The sequence below is a fragment of the Microcebus murinus genome, chromosome 15 (assembly GCF_040939455.1).
Source record: "Microcebus murinus isolate Inina chromosome 15, M.murinus_Inina_mat1.0, whole genome shotgun sequence".
Taxonomy (NCBI): domain Eukaryota; kingdom Metazoa; phylum Chordata; class Mammalia; order Primates; family Cheirogaleidae; genus Microcebus; species Microcebus murinus.
The window spans coordinates 78,954,586-78,972,509 of NC_134118.1; the positions used below are offsets into that span (position 1 = coordinate 78,954,586).

General features: G+C 63.3%; 2 non-coding genes across 2 annotated transcripts; both read left to right on the forward strand.

Annotated features, from left to right (window-relative positions):
* The first annotated feature begins 2,961 nt into the window (after positions 1–2,961).
* On the forward strand, positions 2,962–3,080 carry LOC142876617 (5S ribosomal RNA). Its single transcript, XR_012923517.1, has one exon. It is a non-coding gene; the product is annotated as a 5S ribosomal RNA (ribosomal RNA).
* Positions 3,081–6,932: 3,852 nt separating this feature from the next.
* Positions 6,933–7,051, forward strand: LOC142876530 (5S ribosomal RNA). Its single transcript, XR_012923431.1, has one exon. It is a non-coding gene; the product is annotated as a 5S ribosomal RNA (ribosomal RNA).
* The last annotated feature ends 10,873 nt before the right edge of the window (positions 7,052–17,924 follow it).

The window sequence follows — 17,924 nt, forward strand, 5'->3', positions numbered from 1 at the left end:
AACTCCTGACCTGGAGCAATCCGCCCGCCTCGGCCTCCCAGAGAGCTAGGATTACAGGCGTGAGCCACCGCGCCCGGCCCCCCCTGTGTTCTTATTCATATACCTCTCATGTTGTTCCAGCGTATTGTGGGGGTACCAATGTTAAGGTCGGGTGCCTTGCCCTCTCCAAGCCTCCCCCCTCGGGTCAGAGCTTCAAGTGCGCCCATCCCCCAGTCGGTGCGCACCCACCCCATGCCTAATGGATGTGTATGCCCCTCCCCTCCCCCCACCCGCCCGCCCGACACCCACCCGATGAAGGTGATTCCTCTCTGTCCACTTAGGCGTCCATCCGTTCGTACCAATTTGCTGGTGAGCGCGCTCACGTGGTGCTCGTGTGTCCATTCTTGGGATACTTGGCTTACTGGAACGGGTTCCAGCTCTGGCCAGGAGAACACGAGAGGCGCCCTCTCACCGCTGCTCCTCACAGCCGAATGGCACTCCGTGGTGTCCACGCGCCACATTTTATTGATGCACTCCTGGATGGATGGGCACTCGGGTCGCTTCCACGTCTTTGGGATTGTGAATTGTGCCCTAACTGTAACCCTAACCCTTACCCAGCCCGTCTCCTCTGCCCCTGCCTGACGCACTCCTCCCCGGCCAGGCCCGTCACTGTCCTGGGCCCCCGCCTGACCGGCTCCTCCCCGCCCGGCCGGTCACCGTCCTCTGCCCCTGCCTGACACGCTCCTTCCCGCCCGGCCTCTCACCGTCCTCGGCCCCTGCCTGACCGGCTCCTCCGTCGCCTGGGCCTTCCAAGGGCTTGGTGTGGATGCTGCTTCCAGGAAGCCCTCCAGAAACCCGGCAGCAGGGTGGCCGCAGCAGTCTCCAGCAGCCGTCCCTAAGTCGCGTGAGTGCGGGGGACGTGCCCCCGCTGTGCCGCGGGGGCCCAGCCTGGTGTCTTCCCTGAGGCCCTGCTGCTGCCGGCTGGGCTGCCGCTCCCCGCAAGGGGAGAGCCGCGGAGGTGGGGACCGCCTCCTGATGGGGACGTACACGCAGCTCTCCACGTCGGATTCCGGGGCTCTCTGTCCTGCCCGAAGGCCCAGCTGGCCTGCGGGTCCTTAGAGTGGCAAAAACCTCCGAAAACTGAGACTGAGGGTCCGGTGGGTGTCTGCACTTTTGTGCTGGGCACCCCAGGGAGGCCCGGGGGCTGGCTGGACAACGTGGTCTGCTGGGCGGGGGGGGGGGGTTGGAGGAGCAACTGATGCCCTTTGCACTTTGGGTAGCAAGAGTCTGAGGTGTCTCTGAGCCCTGTGCCCTGTGGGGGCGGGGCGGGGGGGGGGAGGAGGAGGAGGAGGAGGAGGAGGTGGGAAGGGCCGGGGCCTGCAGTCCTGTTCCCGGGGTGGCACGGCATGTGGCTTCTTCCACAGGCTGCTTGGCCTGGGCTCCCTGCACCTGGGCCTTTGGAGGACCGGCCCTGTGCTTGCCAACACTTCCTGCAGGGACCCAGAGCTGGGAGGTGGCATCTCTCAGCCCTGGGTCGGGCAGAGCCCCAGCGGGCCATGCCCACAACCTCTCTCAGCACCGGTCCCCCAGAAGGCTCCTTTGGGACCAGGATTCTCTTGCGGTGACTCTTTAAGGTCTGGCCCCTGGATGGAGGGGCACCAGGAGTAGAGGAGCAGGAAGGGGAAGGGGGTGGCCATGCGAGGGGACACTTTGAGGCCAAGTCCCAGCTTCAGCCTGATCCTCCTGGGAACCCCGCTCTGAGACAAGGAGCCGGGCTTCGCATTCCCACAGCAGCCAGTCGTGGGCTGAGGACACCTGGGGCGTTGGGAACTCCCTGGCTTCTCCTTGGTTTAACATCTAGAGCTGCTTGTGAATCGCGCCGCCACACACACCCGAGCGCAGGTGTCTTCCGCACAGACTGCGGGCCTCGCTCTTCTGAACGCCGCTGGCTCGCCACCCACCCACGGGTGAACCTGGTCAGGGTGCTTTCTCTCAGGGGCAGACTCTTTTCCGGGCGGGCTACCGGTGTCTCTGTTTGCTCGTTTCTTTCTTCCATTTCGGGAAAGTCTTCCTTGCTGGGTGTGGAAATCTCCTATGCCTTCCCTCGCCTATTCTGTCAGCTTTAAAATTCTCCTTCAGTTGCCACCCTCACAGATGGATTAGGAAACTCTTTCCGGTGCACTCATTAGTGAAATGACCTCCAGGAAGCTGGAATCCAATATCTAATGGCCGATTTTTAGCGAGTCCACACGCCAGGGTGGTCGGGGTCCAAAGCAGCCCCGGCCAGGCCCAGGCCCCTTGGACTGGGCCACAGGAGGACACGGAGGAGGGTCCCGGCCCCCACGAAGCGGTGCCGGCAGTTCTCCACGGGCTTGGGCGTTTTCCAGAGGTAGGAGATGGAGGGGACTGATTTCTTCAGCGCCCCCCAAACCACGCCACCCCACCCCACCCATGGGACACATCCCCAGAGAGAGACGCCCCATACACTGGCTGTGCCCCAGCCCTGGCCCGGGGGAATAGGCGGCAGCCCACCCACAGGGCGAGGGGGGGGGCGCAGCTGAAAGGGGTTGTGGGGGAGGGCGGCCCCTGGCTGGGGTCAAAGGGCGAGCGTCCCGCGCGTGCGCAGTCAGCGGCAGCGACGCGCTGGGGGTGGGCAGCGGGTAGGTGAAGGAGGCCGGGCGAGGAGACGAGGGGGGCTGGGAGGGCTCCACCTTGGCGAGTCCAGCCGTGGAGGCGCATCTTGTGTGAGTGTGAGTGAGTGTGAGTGTGTGTGTGTGTGTATAGAGAGACAGCCCCCCACCCCGCCCCGCCCCGCCCCGCCCCGCCCATCACCCCCGTCCCTGGGAGCCCGCGGGACCCGGCCAGCGAACTCAACCGGCCCGGCCCGGCCCGGCCCGGCGCGGGGCCTGGGGCGGGAGGCGGCGGCGGGGAAGCCCAGAGAGGCTCGGCTTCTCGAGCCGGGCAGGGGGGCCCTCCGCCGCCGTCTAGGGCCACACCACCCTGAACGCCCCCGATCTCGTCTGGTCTCGGAAGCTAAGCAGGGTCGGGCCTGGTTAGTACTTGGATGGGAGACCGCCTGGGAATACCGGGTGCCACAGGCTGCTGCTTTTTTTTTTTTTTTTTTTTTTCTTGCCTCTTGTTCTGTCCCCTTTCTGGGAGCGCGGCGGCTGCCCGGGGTGGGGGTCACCCCCACCCTCAGCGCCCGCGCGGTGCCTGGCGCCCCAGCCCGCACCGTGGGGCCTCCTCTTGTCCCAAGCCGCGACACCGCCGCCACGCGGCAGCATGCGTGGCATCTGGACTGTCAGGTCTCAGACCAAAGGTCTGCTCTGTGGGAACCGACACGCTGGAGGAAACCTTGAGAGTCTGAGAGGGGAGGGAGTTCCAGAAGAAGGCCAGGATGTCATTTTGAGGGAGTATGTGACCAGAACTCGTCCCGTTGCTTTTGGGGTTCTATGGGCTACACGCAGGAATCTTTGGTGGTGGCACCTGATGTTGGGGGATCCGGAGTCACACCCAGACCTGCTCCACAGGCCTCCTTTTACTTTTCTCTTCGGATTCATTATTTTTAAAAAGTGTCTCTTACCTCTAGGATTGCATTTTCTTTTCTCTCTCTTTTCAAGCAGATGATGGGAGTACAAGTATTCAGGTGACATGTGTTGCCCGTGCCGCCCTCCCCCCTGTGTTCTTTTTTTTTTTTTTTTTTTGAGACAGAGTCTCGTTTTGCTGCCCAGGCTAGAGTGAGTGCCATGGCGTCAGCCTAGCTCACAGCAACCTCAATCTCCGGGCTCAAGCAATCCTGCTGCCTCAGCCTCCCGAGTAGTTGGGACTACAGGCATGCACCACCACGCCCGGCTGTGTTTTTCTCTATATATTAGTTGGCCAATTAATTTCTTTCTATTTTTAGTAGAGACGGGGTCTCGCTCTTGCTCAGGCTGGTTTCGAACTCCTGACCTGGAGCAATCCGCCCGCCTCGGCCTCCCAGAGAGCTAGGATTACAGGCGTGAGCCACCGCGCCCGGCCCCCCCTGTGTTCTTATTCATATACCTCTCATGTTGTTCCAGCGTATTGTGGGGGTACCAATGTTAAGGTCGGGTGCCTTGCCCTCTCCAAGCCTCCCCCCTCGGGTCAGAGCTTCAAGTGCGCCCATCCCCCAGTCGGTGCGCACCCACCCCATGCCTAATGGATGTGTATGCCCCTCCCCTCCCCCCACCCGCCCGACACCCACCCGATGAAGGTGATTCCTCTCTGTCCACTTAGGCGTCCATCCGTTCGTACCAATTTGCTGGTGAGCGCGCTCACGTGGTGCTCGTGTGTCCATTCTTGGGATACTTGGCTTACTGGAACGGGTTCCAGCTCTGGCCAGGAGAACACGAGAGGCGCCCTCTCACCGCTGCTCCTCACAGCCGAATGGCACTCCGTGGTGTCCACGCGCCACATTTTATTGATGCACTCCTGGATGGATGGGCACTCGGGTCGCTTCCACGTCTTTGGGATTGTGAATTGTGCCCTAACTGTAACCCTAACCCTTACCCAGCCCGTCTCCTCTGCCCCTGCCTGACGCACTCCTCCCCGGCCAGGCCCGTCACTGTCCTGGGCCCCCGCCTGACCGGCTCCTCCCTGCCCGGCCTGTCACTGTCCTCTGCCCCTGCCTGACACGCTCCTTCCCGCCCGGCCTCTCACCGTCCTCGGCCCCTGCCTGATCGGCTCCTCCGTCGCCTGGGCCTTCCAAGGGCTTGGTGTGGATGCTGCTTCCAGGAAGCCCTCCAGAAACCCGGCAGCAGGGTGGCCGCAGCAGTCTCCAGCAGCGGTCTGTAAGTCGCGTGAGTGCGGGGGACGTGCCCCCGCTGTGCCGCGGGGGCCCAGCCTGGTGTCTTCCCTGAGGCCCTGCTGCTGCCGGCTGGGCTGCCGCTCCCCGCAAGGGGAGAGCCGCGGAGGTGGGGACCGCCTCCTGATGGGGACGTACACGCAGCTCTCCACGTCGGATTCCGGGGCTCTCTGTCCTGCCCGAAGGCCCAGCTGGCCTGCGGGTCCTTAGAGTGGCAAAAACCTCCGAAAACTGAGACTGAGGGTCCAGTGGGTGTCTGCACTTTTGTGCTGGGCACCCCAGGGAGGCCCGGGGGCTGGCTGGACAACGTGGTCTGCTGGGCGGGGGGGGGGGGTTGGAGGAGCAACTGATGCCCTTTGCACTTTGGGTAGCAAGAGTCTGAGGTGTCTCTGAGCCCTGTGCCCTGTGGGTGCGGGGCGGGGGGGAGGAGGAGGAGGAGGAGGAGGAGGTGGGAAGGGCCGGGGCCTGCAGTCCTGTTCCCGGGGTGGCACGGCAAGTGGCTTCTTCCGCAGGCTGCTTGGCCTGGGCCCCCTGCACCTGGGCCTTTGGAGGACCGGCCCTGTGCTTGCCAACACTTCCTGCAGGGACCCAGAGCTGGGAGGTGGCATCTCTCAGCCCTGGGTCGGGCAGAGCCCCAGCGGGCCATGCCCACAACCTCTCTCAGCACCGGTCCCCCAGAAGGCTCCTTTGGGACCAGGATTCTCTTGCGGTGACTCTTTAAGGTCTGGCCCCTGGATGGAGGGGCACCAGGAGTAGAGGAGCAGGAAGGGGAAGGGGGTGGCCATGCGAGGGGACACTTTGAGGCCAAGTCCCAGCTTCAGCCTGATCCTCCTGGGAACCCCGCTCTGAGACAAGGAGCCGGGCTTCGCATTCCCACAGCAGCCAGTCGTGGGCTGAGGACACCTGGGGCGTTGGGAACTCCCTGGCTTCTCCTTGGCTTAACATCTAGAGCTGCTTGGGAATCGCGCCGCCACACACACCCGAGCGCAGGTGTCTTCCGCACAGACTGCGGGCCTCGCTCTTCTGAATGCCGCTAGCTCGCCACCCACCCACGGGTGAACCTGGTCAGGGTGCTTTCTCTCAGGGGCAGACTCTTTTCCGGGCGGGCTACCGGTGTCTCTGTTTGCTCGTTTTTTTCTTCCATTTCGGGAAAGTCTTCCTTGCTGGGTGTGGAAATCTCCTATGCCTTCCCTCGCCTATTCTGTCAGCTTTAAAATTCTCCTTCAGTTGCCACCCTCACAGATGGATTAGGAAACTCTTTCCGGTGCACTCATTAGTGAAATGACCTCCAGGAAGCTGGAATCCAATATCTAATGGCCGATTTTTAGCGAGTCCACACGCCAGGGTGGTCGGGGTCCAATGCAGCCCCGGCCAGGCCCAGGCCCCTTGGACTGGGCCACAGGAGGACACGGAGGAGGGTCCCGGCCCCCACGAAGCGGTGCCGGCAGTTCTCCACGGGCTTGGGCGTTTTCCAGAGGTAGGAGATGGAGGGGACTGATTTCTTCAGCGCCCCCTAAACCACGCCACCCCATCCCACCCATGGGACACATCCCCAGAGAGAGAGAGAGACGCCCCATACACTCGCTCCCCTCCCCCATGTGCTGTGCCCCAGCCCTGGCCCAGGGGAATAGGCGGCAGCCCACCTACAGGGTGGGGGGCCCAGCTGAAAGGGTTTGGGGGGGAGGGCGGCCCCTGCCTGGGGTCAAAGGCCAGGCGACCCGCGCGTGGGCAATGGGCGGTGGCCGCGGCGGCGGCCGTGGTGGTGGCGGTTGCGATCAAGAGCTAGGGGTGGGGGGCGGGGAGGTGAAGGAGGCCAGGTGAGGAGAGTAAGGGGGCTGGAAGGTCTCCACCTTGGCGAGTCCAGCCGTGGAGGTGCATCTTGTGTGAGTGTGAGTGAGTGAGTGTGAGTGTGTGTGTGTGTGTGTGTGTGTATAGAGAGACAGCCCCCCACCCCGGCCCGCCGCTCCCTGCCCGCCCCGCCCCGCCTGTCACCCCTGTCCCTCGGAGCCCTGCGACCCGGCCGGCAAACTCAACAGGCCTGGCCCGCCATGGGGCCTGGGGCGGGAGGCGGCGGCGGGGAAGTGCAGAGAGGCTCGGCTTCTTGAGCGGGGCAGGGGCGCCCTCCGCCGTCTAGGGCCACACCACCCTGAATGCGCCCGATCCCGTCTGATCTCGGAAGCTAAGCAGGGTTGGGCCTGGTTAGTACTTGTATGGGAGACCGCCTGGGAATACCGGGTGCCGTAGGCTTCTTCTTTTTTTTTTTTTTCTTGCCTCTTGTTCTGTCCCCTTTCTGGGAGCGGGGCGGCGGCCCGGGGTGGGGGTCACCCACACCCTCAGCGCCCGCCGCGGTGCCTGGAGCCCCAGCCCGCACCGTGGGGCCTCCTCTTGTCCCAAGCCGCGATACCGCCGTCACGCGGCAGCATGCGTGGCTTCTGGATTGTCAGGTCTCAGACCAAAGTTCTGGCACCCTGTCTTACCGTCCCTCATCGGTGTGTGGACACACCCAGATCGACACAGCGCACGGCTTGCCCATCTCCCATGGGTGAGTGGACACAGCCTGATCCACACTGCGCCCTGCCTGCCTGTGTCCCTTTGGTGTGTGGACACAGCCAGTTCCACACTGCGCCCTGACTGCCCGTCTCCCGTGGGTGAGTTTACACAGTCACATCCACACTGCGCCCTGTCCGCCTGTCTCTGCTGGGTGTGTGGACACAACAAGTTCCACACAGCGCCCTGCCACCCGTCTCCCGTGGGTGAGGGGACACAATAAATCCACACGGCGCCCAGCCTACATGTCTCCCGTGGGTGAGTAGACACAGCCACGTCCACGCAGCGTCCTGCCTACCCGTCTGTTTGATGTGTGGACACAGCAAGTTCCACACTGCTCCCTGTCTGCCCGTGTCCCGTGGGTGTGTGGACAATGACAGTTCCACACATAGCCCAGCCTGCATGTCACCCATGGGTGAGTGGATACAGCAAGTTCCACACTGCGCCCTGTCTGCCCGTTTGCCATATGTCTGTGGACACAGAAAGTTCCACAAACAGCCCTGCCTGCCTGCATCCCGTTGGTTTGTGGACACAGCCAGTTCCACACTGCGCCCTGACTGCCTGTCTCTGGTGGGTGAGTGGACACAGCCACATCCACACAGCACCCTGCCTGCCCGTCACCCGTGGGTGAGTGGACACAGCCACATCCACACAGCGCCCTTCCTGCCCGTCTCCCGTGGGTGAGTGGACACAGCCACATGCACACTGTGACCTGCCAGCCCGTCTCCCGTGGGAGAGTGCACACTGCAAGTTCCACAATGCGCCCTACCTGACCGTCTCCCATGGGTGTGTGGACACAGCCACATCCACACAGCACCCTGGCTGACCGCCTCCCATGGGTGTGTGGACACAGCCAGTTCCACACTGCGCCCTGCCTGCCCATCTCCCGTGGGTGAGTGGACACAGACAGATCCCCATATCGCCCAGCCTGCCCGTCTCCCATCGGTGAGTGGACACAGCCAAATCATCACGGTGCCCAGCCTGCCCAACTCCGGTGGGTGAGTAGACACAGCCACATCCACACAGCACCCTGCCTGACAGTCTTCCATGGGTGTGTGGATACAGCCAGTTCCACACTACGCCCAGCCTGCCCGTCTCGGGTGGGTGTGTGGACACAGCAAGTTCCACACAGCGCCCTTCCTGTCCATCTCCCATGGGTGTGTGGACACAGCCAGATCCACACAGTGCCCTGCCTGAAAGTATCCCATGGGTGTGTGGAAACAGGCAGATCCACACAGCGCCCTGCCTGCCCGTCACCCGTGGGTGAGTAGACAAAGCTAGTTCCACACTGTGCCCTGCCTGCCCACCTTCCCTGGGTGAGTGGAGACAGGCACATCCACACAGCGCCCTGCCTGTCCGTCTCCGGTAGGGGTGTGGACACAGCCAGTTCCACACTGGGCCCTGCCTGCCCGTCTCCCATGGGAGTGTGGACAAGGCAGATCCACACGGCTCCCAGCCTGCCCGTCTCCCGTGGGTGTGTTGACACAGCCACATCCACACAGCACCCTGCCTGACCGTCTCCCGTGGGTGAGTAGACACAGCCAGTTCCACACTGCGCCCTGCCTGCCCGTCTCCCGTGGGTGAGTGGAGACAGCCACATCCACACATGCTCTGCCTGCCCGTCTCTGGTGGGTGTGTGGACACAGCCATTTCCACACTGCGTCCTGCTTGCCCGTCACCCATGGGTGAGTGATCACAGCCAGATCCACACTGCACCCTGCCTGCCTGTCTCCCGTGGGTGAGTGGACACAGCCAGATTGTCACGGTGCCCAGCCTGCCCATCTCGTGTGGGTGAGTGGACACAGCCACATCCACACAGCACCCTTCCTGCCAGTCTCACGTGGGTGAGTGGACACAGCCAGATCCACACAGCGCCCTGCCTGCCCGTCTCCCGTGGGTAAGTAGACACAGCTAGTTCCACACTGCGCCCTGCCTGCCCATCTTCCGTGGGTGAGTGGGGACATCCACATCCACACAGCGCCCTGCCTGCCCGTCTCCGGTGGGGGTGTGTACACAGCCAGTTCCACACTGGGCCCTGCCTGCCCATCACGCATGGGTGAGTGGACACAGCCAGATGTACACTGCGCCCTGCCTGCAAGTCTCCCGTGTGTGTGAGGACACAGCCAGATCCACACGGCGCCCAGCCTGCCCTTCTCCCGTTGGTGTGTGGACACGGCAAGATCCACACTGCGCCCTGCCTGCCCATCTCCCATGGGTGATTGGACACAGCCACATCCACACTACGCCCTGCCTGCCCGTCTCCCATGGGTGAGTGGACACAGCCAGATCCACACTGCGACCTGCCTGCCCGTCTCCCATGGGTGAGTGGACACAGCCAGATCCACACTGCGCCCTGCCTGCCCGTCTCCCATGGGTGAGTGGACACAGCCACATCCACACGGCGAACAGCCTGCCCGTCTCCCGTGGGTGTGTGGACACGGAAAGATCCAAACTGCGCCCTGCCTAACCGTCTCCCATGGGTGCGTGGACACAGCCAGTTCCACACAGAGTCCTACCTGCACGTCTCCGGTGCGTGTGTTGACACAGCCAGTTCCACACTGTGCCCTGCCTGTTCATCACCCATGGGTGAGTGGACTCAGCCAGATCCACACTGTGCCCTGCCTGCCCATCTCCCGTGGGTGAGTGGACACAGCCAGATCCACACGGCGAACAGCCTGCCCGTCTCCCATGGTTGAGTGGACACAGCCACATCCACACTGCGCCCTGCCTGACCGTCTCCCTTGGGTTTTTGGACACAGCCACATCCACACGACGCCCTGCCTGCCCGTCTCCCATGAGTAAGTGGACACAGCCAGTTCCACACAGAGCCCTGCCTGCCCATCTCCTTTTGGTGAGTGGACACCTCCACATCCGTACTGCGCCCTGCATGCCCGTCTCCCATGGGTGAGTGGACACAGCCAGTTCCACACTGCGCCTAGCCTGCCCGTCACCCATGGGTGAGTGGACACAGCTAGATCCACACTGCGCCCGGCCTGCTCGTCTCCCGTGCTTGTGTGGACACAGTCAGTTCCACACTGCGCCCGGCCTGCTCGTCTCCCGTGCTTGTGTGGACACAGTCAATTCCACACAGAGCACTGCCTGACCGTCTCCCGTAGGTGTGTGGACATAGCCAGTTCCACACTGCGCTCTGCCTTCTCGTCACCCATGCGTGAGTGGACACAGCCAGATGTACACTGCGCCCTGCATGCCCGTCTCCCGTTTGTGTGTGGACACAGCCAGATCCACACGGCTCCCAGCCTGCCCGTCTCCCGTGGGTGTGTTGACACAGCCACATCCACACAGCACCCTGCCTGACCATCTCTCGTGGGTGAGTAGACACAGCCAGTTCCACACTGCGCCCTGCCTGCCCATCTCCCATGGGTGAGTGGACACAGCCAGTTCCACACTGCGCCCTGCCTGCCAGTCTCCTGTGGGTGAGTGGAGATAGCCACATCCACACAGCGCCCTGCCTGCCCGTCTCTTGTGGGTGTGTGTACACAGCCATTTCCACACTGCGCCCTGCTTGCCCGTCAACCATGTGTGAGTGGACACAGCCACATCCACACAGCGCCCTGCCTGCCCGTCTCCGGTGGGTGTGTGGACACAGCCATATCCACACAGCGACCTGCCTGCCTGTCTCCCATGGGTGAGTGGACACAGACAGATCTACACAGTGCCCTGCATGCCCGTCTCCGGTGGGTGTCTGGACACAGCCAGATCCACACAGCGCCCTGCCTGCCCGTCTCCCATGGGTGAGTGGACACAGCCAGATCCACACAGCGCCCTGCCTGCCCGTCTCTGGTGGGTGTGTGGACACAGCCAGATCCACACAGCGCCCTGCCTGCCCATCTCCCATGACTGTGTCGACACAACCAGATCCACACGGCGCCCAGCCTGCCCGAATCCCGTGGGTGAGTGGACACAGCCACATCCACACAGCACCCTTTCTGACCATCTCCCATGGATGTGTGGACACAGCATGTTCCACACAGCGCCCTGCCTGCCCGTCTGCCGTGGGTGAGTGGACAGAGCCAGATCCACATAGCGCCCTCCCTGCCCGTCTCCCGTGAGTGTGTGTACACGGCAACTTCCACACGGCGCCCAGCCTGCCCGTCTCCCATGCGTGAGTGGACACAGCCACATCCACACAGCGCCCTGCCTGCCCGTCTACCGTGGGTCAGTGGAAACAGCCAGATCTACACTGCGCCCTGCCTTCCCGTCTCCCGTGGGTGAGTGGACACAGCCACATCCACACTGCGCCCTGCCTCCCCGTCTCCCGTGGGTGTGTGGACACGGCAAGATCGACACTGCGCCCTGCCTCCCTGTCTCCTGTGGGTGAGTGGACACAGCCAGTTCCACACAGCGCCCTGCCTGACCGTATCCCATGGGTAAGTGGACACACCCAGATCCAAACAGCGCCCTGCCTTCCCGTCTCCGGTGGGTGTGTGGACAAAGCCAGATCCACACAGAGCTCTGCCTGCCCATCACCCATGCGTGAGTGGACACAGTCAGATCGACACTGCGCCCTGCCTGTCTCCCGTGGGTGAGTGGAAACAGCAGGATCCACACTGCGTGCTGCCTGCTCATCTCCCGTGGGTGAGTGGACAGAGCCAGATACACACGGCGCCCAGCCTGCCCATCTCCCATTGTTGAGTGGACACAGCCACATCCACAAAGCACCTTGCCTGACCATCTCCCATGGGTGTGTGGACACAGCCAGTTCCACACAGTGCCCTACCTGCCCGTCTCCAGTGGGTGTGTGGACACAGCAAGTTCCACACTGCGCTCTGCCTGCCCGTCTCCCGTGGGTGAGTGGACACAGCCACATCAACACTGCGCCCTGCCTCCCGTTTACCGTGGGTGTGTGGACACACCAGTTCCACACTGCGCCCTGTCTGCCCGACAACCCTGGGTGAGTGGAACCAGCCAGTTCAACACTGGGCCCTGCCTGCCCATCTCCCATGAGTGTGTGGACACGGCAAGATCCACACTGTGCCCTACCTGCCCGTCTCCTGTGGTTGAGTGGACACAGCCAGTTCCACACTGCGCCCTGCCTGCCCGTCCCCCGTGGGTGAGTAGACACAGCCAGATCCACACAGTGCTGCGACCTGCCTGCCCGTCTCCCGTGGGTTAGTGGACATAGCCAGATCCTCACAGTGCCCTGCCTGCCCGTCTCTCATGAGTGTGTCGACACAACCAGATCCACACGGCGCCCAGCCTGCACGTCTCCCGTGGGTGAGTGGACACAGCCAGATACACACAGCACCCTGCCTGCCCGTCTCCCATGGGTATGTGGACACGGCCAGAACCACACTGCACTCTGCATGACCGTCTCCCATGGGTGTGTGGACACAGCGAGTCCCACACAGAACCCTGCCTGGCAGTCTCCCATGGGTGTGTGCACACAGCCGGATCCACACGACGCCCAGCCTGCCCGTCTCCCATGGGTGTGTGGACACAGTCAGATGCACATGGCACCCAGCCTGCCCGTCTCCAGTGAGTGAGTGGACACAGCCAGATCTACACTGCGCCCTGCCTGCCCATCTACTGTGGGTGTGTGGTCACAGCCAGTTGCACACAGTGCCCTGCTTGCCCGTCTCCAGTGCGTGTGTGGACACAGCCAGTTCCACACTGCGCCCTGCCTGACCGTATCCCATGGGTGTGTGGAAACAGCCAGATCCACTCAGCGCCCTGTCTGCCCATCTTCCGTGGCTGAGTGAAGACAGGCACATCCACACAGAGTCCTGCCTGCCCGTCTCTGGTGGTGGTTGTGGACACTGCCAGTTCCAAACTGCGCCCTGCCTGCCCGTCACAGATGTGTGAATGGACACAGCCACATCCACACTGCGCCCTGCCTGCCAGTCTCCCGTGGGTGTGTGGATACGGCAAGATCCACACTGCGCCCTTCCTGCCCGTCTCCCGTGTGTGAGTGGGCACAGCCACATCTATACTGCGCCCTGCCTGCCCGTCTGCTGTGTGTGAGTGGACACAGCCAGATCAGCACTGCGCCCTGCCTGCCCGTCTGCCGTGGGTCAGTGGACATAGCCAGATCCACACAGCACCCTCTCTGCACGTCTCCCGTGGGTGAGTGGACACAGCCAGATCCACACTGCGACCTGCCTGCCTGTCTCCCATGGGTGAGTGGACACAGCCAGATCCGCACTGCGCCCTCACTGCCCGACTCCCATGGGTGAGTGGACACAGCCAGATCCGCACTGCGCCCTGCCTGCCCGTCTGCCGTGGGAGAGGGTACACAGCCAGATCCGCACTGCGCTCTGCCTGCCCGTCTGCCGTGGGTCAGTGGACATAGCCAGATCCACACAACACCCTCTCTGCCCGTCTTCCGTGGGTGAGTGGACACAGCCAGATCCACACTGCGCCTTGCCTGCCCGTCTCCCGAGGGTGAGTGGACACAGCCAGATCCGTACTGCGCCCTGCCTGACCGTCTGCCGTGGGTGAGTGGACACAGCCAGATCCGCACTGCGCCCTGCCTGCCCGTCTGCCGTGGGACAGTGGACATAGCCAGATCCACACAGCACCCTCTCTACCCCTCTCCCGTGGGTGAGTGGACACAGCCAGATCCACACTGCGCCTTGCCTGCCCGTCTCCCGTTGGTGAGTGGACACAGCCAGATCCAATCTGCGCCCTGCCTGCCCGTCTGCCAAGGGTGAGTGGACACAGCCAGATCCGCACTGTGCCCTGCCTGGCCGTCTGCCGTGGGTCAGTGGACATAGCCAGATCCACACAGCATTCTCTCTATCCGTCTCCTTTGGGTGAGTGGACACAGCCAGATCCACACTGTGCCTTGCCTGGCCATCTCCCGTGGGTGAGTGGACATAGCCAGATCCACACTGCGCACTCACTGCCGGTCTCAAGTGGGAATGTGGACACAGCCAAATCCAAACTGTTCCCTGCCTGCCTCTCACCCGTGGATGAGTGGACACAGCCAGATCCACACTGTGCACTCACTGCCCGTCTCCCGTGAGTGAGTGGACACAGCCAGATCCACACTGAGCCCTCACTGCCCGTCTCCCGTGAGTGAGTGGACACAGCCAGATCCACACTGAGCCCTCACTGCCCGTCCCCGGTGGGTGAGTGGACACAGACAGATCCACACAGCACCCTTTCTGCCCGTCTCCTGTGGGTGAATGCACACTGCCAAATCCACACTGCGCCTTGCCTGCCTGTCTCCCGTGGGTGAGTGCACACAGCCAGATCCGCCCTGCGCCCTCCCTGCCCGTCTACCGTGGGTGAGTGCACACAGCCAGATCCGCACTGCGCCCTGCCTGCCCGTCTGCCGTAGGTCAGTGGACATAGCCAGATCCACACAGCACCCTCTCTGCCCGTCTCCCGTGGGAGAGTGGACACAGCCAGATCCACACTGCGCCTTGCCTGCCCGTCTCCCGTGGGTGAGTGTACACAGCCAGATCTGCAATGCGCCCTACCTGCCCGTCTGCCGTGGGTGAGTGGACACAGCCGGATCCGCACTGCGCCCTGCCTGCCCATCTGCCATGGGTCAGTGGAAATAGCCAGATCCACACAGCACCCTCTCTGCCGTCTCCCGTGGGTGAGTGGACACAGCCAGACCCACACTGTGCCCTCACTGCCCGTCTCCCTTTGGTGAGTGGACACAGCCAGATCCGCACTGCGCCCTTCCTGCCCGTCTGCCGTGAGTCAGTGGACATAGCCAGATCCACACAACACACTCTCTGCCCGTCTCCCGTGGGTGAGTGGACACAGCCAGATCCGCACTGCGCCCTGCCTACCCGTCTGCCGTGGGTGAGTGGACACAGACAGATCCGCATTGCGCCCTGCCTACCCGCCTGCCGTGGGTCAGTGGACATAGCCAGATCCACACAACACCCTCTCTGCCCATCTCCCGTGGGTGAGTGGACACAGCCAGATCTGCACTGCGCCCTGCCTGCCCATCTGCCGTGAGTGAGTGGACACAGCCAGATCCGCACTGCGCCCTGCCTGCCCGTCTGCCATGGGGGAGTGGACACAGCCAGATCCGCACTGCGCCCTGCCTGCCCGTCTCCCGTGGGACAGTGGACATAGCCAGATACACACAGCACCCTCTCTACCCGTCTCTCATGGGTGAGTGGACACAGCCAGATCCGCACTGCGCCCTGCCTGCCCGTCTGCCGTGGGTCAGTGGACATAGCCAGATCCACACAGCACCCTCTCTGCCCGTCTCCCGTGGGTGAGTGGACACAGCCAGATTCACACTGCGCCTTGTCTGCCCGTCTGCCGTGGGTGAGTGGACACAGCCAGGTCCACACTGCGCCCTGCCTGCCCGTCTGCCGTGGGTCAGTGGACATAGCCAGATCCACACAGCACCCTCTCTGTCCATCTACCGTTGGTGAGTGGACACAGCCAGATCCGCACTGCGCCCTGCCTTCCCGTCTGCCGTGGGTGAGTGGACACAGCCAGAGCCACACTGCGCCCTCACTGCCCGTCTCCCTTGGGTGAGTGGACACAGCCAGATCCCCACTGCGCCCTCACTGCCCGTCTACCGTGGGTGAGTGGACACAGCCAGATCCGCACTGCGCCCTGCCTGCCCGTCTACCGTGGGTGAGTGGACACAGCCAGATCCCCACTGCACCCTGCCTGACCGTCTGCCGTGGGTGAGTGGACACAGCCAGATCCCCCTGCGCCCTGCCTGCCGGTCTGCCGTGCGTACGTGGACACAGCTATATTCACACAGCACCCTCTCTGCCCGTCTCCCGTGGGTGAGTGGACATAGCCAGATCCACACTGCTCACTCACTGCCCGTCTCCCATGGGAGTGTGAACACAGCCAATTCCACACTGTGCCCTGCCTGCTTGTCACCCGTGGATGAGTGGACACAGCCAGATCCACACTGTGCACTCACTGTCCGTCTCCCGTGAGTGAGTAGACACAGCCAGATCCACACTGAGCCCTCCCTGCCCGTCTCCCGTGGGTGAGTGGACACAGACAGATCCGCAATGCGCACTGCCTGCCCGTATGCCGTGGGTGAGTGGACACAGCCAGATCCGCACTGCGCCCTGCCGGCCCATCTGCCGTTGATGAGTGGACACAGCCAGATCCGCAATGCGCACTGCCTGCCTGTCTGCTGTGGGTGAGTGGACAGAGCCAGATCCGCACTGCGCCCTGCTTACCCGTCTGCTGTGGGTCAGTGGACATAGCCAGATCCACACAGCACCCTCTCTGCCCGTCTCCCGTGGGTGAGTGGACACAGCCAGATCCACACTGCGCCTTGCCTGCCGGTCTGCCGTGGGTGAGTGGACACAGCCAGATCCGCACTGCGCCTTGCCTGCCCGTCTGCTGGGGGTCAGTGGACATAGCCAGATCCACACAGCACCCTCTCTGCCCGTCTCCCGTGGGTGAGTGGACACAGCCAGATCCGCACTGCGCCATGCCTACCCGTCTGCCGTGGGTCAGTGGACATAGGCAGATACACACAGCACCCTCTCTGCCCATCTGCCGTGGGTGAATGGACACAGCCAGATTCACACTGAGCTCTCACTGCTCGTCTCCCGTGGGTGAGTGGACACAGACAGATCCGCACTGCACCCTGCCTGTCCGTCTCCCGTGGGTGAGTGGACACAGCCAAATCCACACTGCGCCCTGCCTGCCCGTCTCCCGTGGGTGAGTGGACACAGCCAGATCCACACTGCGCCCTGCCTGACCGTCTGCCGTGGGTGAGTGGACATAGCCAGATCCACACAGCACCCTCTCTGCCCGTCTCCCGTGGGTGAGTGGACACAGCCAGATCCACACTGCGCCTTGCCTGGCCGTCTGCCGTGGGTGAGTGGACACAGCCAGATCCGCACTAGGCCCTGCCTGCCCGTCTCCCGTGTGTGAGTGGCCACAGCCAGATCCGCACTGCACCCTGCCTGTCCGTCTCCCGTGGGTGAGTGGACACAGCCAAATCCACACTGCGCCCTGCCTGCCCGTCTCCCGTGGGTGAGTGGACACAGCCAGATCCACACTGCGCCCTGCCTGCCCGTCTGCCGTGGGTCAGTGGACATAGCCAGATCCACACAGCACCCTCTCTGCCCGTCTCCCGTGGGTGAGTGGACACAGCCAGATCCACACTGCGCCTTGCCTGGCCGTCTGCCGTGGGTGAGTGGACACAGCCAGATCCGCACTACGCCCTGCCTGCCCGTCTCCCGTGTGTGAGTGGCCACAGCCAGATCCGCACTGCACCCTGCCTTCCCGTCTCCCGTGGGTGAGTGGACACAGCCAGATCCGCAGTGCACACTACCTGCTTGTCTCCCCTGGGTGAGTGGACACAGCCAGATCCGCACTGCGCCTTGCCTGCCCATCTCCCGTGGATGAGTGGACACAGCCAGATCCGCACTGCGCCCTGCCTGACCGTCTGCCGTGGGTGAGTGGACACAGCCAGATGCGCACTGCGCCCTGCCTGCCCGTCTGCCGTGGGTCAGTGGACATACCCAGATCCACACAGCACCCTCTCTGCCCGTCTCCCGTGGGTGAGTGGACACAGCCAGATCCACACTGCGCCTTGCCTGCCCTTCTCCCGTGGGTGAGTGGACACACCCAGATCCAAACTGCGCCCTGCCTG